The 2500-nt window shown below is 34.2% G+C and overlaps 1 pseudogene; it reads left to right on the plus strand.

Moving 5' to 3' along the window:
- Positions 1–2002, plus strand: part of LOC119585546 — a 2510-nt pseudogene extending 508 nt beyond the window's left edge.
- Positions 2003–2500: the final 498 nt, after the last annotated feature.

A 2500-nucleotide genomic window follows, 5' to 3' on the forward strand; every position in this document is an offset into this window, starting at 1 on the left:
TCAGCCTGCCCTACACTGAGGAGATCTACTCTCTCCGTCGCCCTCTTCACCCTCTCAACTGCGGGCTGATCTTTCGCCAGATGAACACTCTCCGTTACAACCTGGTCCATACCAGCCCTCCTTCTACCTCGAAGGTGGGCACCTATGTTGTTCCTTGTGCCTCCCGTGACAAGCAGTACTTTGGCGAAACAGGCGCCAGTCTTACCAAGTGTCTGTCTCAACATAAGTACGCTGATAGTCTCCTTGCTTCCCACATCCTCCGCCTTCTCCCGTATGCCGGCCACCCGGTCCACAGTCCGCCAGATCCTCCGACCTTATGTGACCTCCTTCTGCTTCCGTTCGTCTCTCCTCACCTGCCCCGGGTTACCGCGTTGTCTCTCCTCTCTCTCTTTTATACTCCCTCCTCTCCCTTTCCTCTTCAGACCTGAGGATGGAATCCAGTTGGATTTCGAAACTGTAGTCTTATTTTCAATAAATCTAGTTTTTGTATTGTGGGTTTTTCTTATATATACATACATACATACATATATATATATATATATATATATATATATAATATGTATATATATATATATATATATATATATATATATATATATATATATATATATATATATATATATATATATATATATATAAACACAAACACAAAACACAGTAACGTGTACAGAAAGATGAAAAGAGAAACAGCCACAGTAGAAAATGAAACTAAAACCTAACGTTTCGAACCCTTCACGAGTTCCTCTTCAGACGAATAAAACCGAAATGGATCCATTTCGGTTTTATTCGTCTGAAGAAGAACTCGTGAAGAGTTCGAAACGTTACGGTTTAGTTTCATTTTCTACTGTGGCTGTTTCTCTTTTCATATATATATATATATATATATATATATATATATCTATATCTATATATATATATATATATATATATATATATATATATATATATATATATATATATATATATATATATATATATATATATATATATATATATGTATGTATGTACATGTGTATATGTATTTACATATATACACACACATTTATATATATGTATATGTATAGAAGATGTATGTATTTATCATTCATACATAATTGTATCTGCGAGTAGAACAACGAAGGGAATTACAAGAAAACACGAATATGCCGAAGGCCTTTTCGCATCTACTGCTTCATCAGGGCATACCCTGAAGAAGCAGTAAATGCGAAAAGGCCTTCGGCATATTCGCGTGTTTTCTTGTACTTCCCTTCGTTGTTCTACTCGCAGTCTGTTCGACATGAATTCCACACATAATTGTATCTATATATCTATATATCAAAATGTCTATTGACATGAGGTAGACGGCACATGAATCAGTGTTTTAGAAATGGAAATGTATGTTTGTTCTTGTGAACTAGCAACCTCTGTCTAAGGCAGAGTGTGGCACATTATATATATTCTTGAATAAATGTGTATAAATCATGCTGTTATTGGAAATATGTTGTAACCGGAAGGCAAAACAAAAAGATACGTTTGATTTAAAGTCTATCCATTTATTTTCTTCAAATGGCTGAAAGCAACACAAACTGAAACAAATACTGGGCAAATGATGATGAAGAGGATGATGATGATGATGATGATGATGATGATGATGATGATGATGATGATGATGATGATGATGATGATGATGATGATGATGGTGATGATGATGATGATGATGATGAAGAAGATTATGATAATGATGATGATGAAGAAGAAGATGATGACGATGATGATGATGATGATAATGATGTTAAACCATGAGTAGATGAACATGTAGGGATTTAAAGGTGGTCACTTTCAATATATATAAAAAATTAAATCAGAGTGTCATTCCTTGTCTTGTCCCAGTCATTATTGTAGAATAAGTAGTGGATGTCTTTGTTATTCTTTTTCCATTATTCAGGAAACGATTCAGAATCATATGGACTCTGAAGTATTCAAGTATGACTCCATTGTATACTACCAGACAATGCCCTCCTGAGCGTTAACGTCAACCTCATTTAGGAATAACAGTGTTAGTAAAATGTTCAAACATGAACCTACCGTTAAAAAAAAAAAAAAATAGACCGTTTGCTTCTCTGAAAACACTTGCTAATTTATGATGAGAAGTTTGCTTTGTTGCAAGTTGCCCAAAGTTGACATCGGTAAAAAATAATGCAATAAAGATTTCAAATAATAATGATAATAATACAAAATAATAAGAAACCCAGTTTGCATATTATGTATAAACAGATCTAAAAAAAATCCAAAGAACAGAATGAGCTAGACTTTGGAAGCCACTCTAACCGAGTAGTAGTTCAGAACGGAGAAAATCCAAAATCTTCCAGTGGGTAAAAAGGATAGAAATCGGAAAGATTGTATTTATTTTGCTAAGGAAAATCAGAGATACCACTCAAATTAATGAACACGGCTTTGATAACCACTTTCATTTTAATATTCCAACTTTCGTTGTAGAATCTGGATACACACGTTTATCATT

Source organism: Penaeus monodon, chromosome 3 (assembly GCF_015228065.2).
Source record: "Penaeus monodon isolate SGIC_2016 chromosome 3, NSTDA_Pmon_1, whole genome shotgun sequence".
NCBI classification, from domain to species: Eukaryota; Metazoa; Arthropoda; class Malacostraca; order Decapoda; family Penaeidae; genus Penaeus; species Penaeus monodon.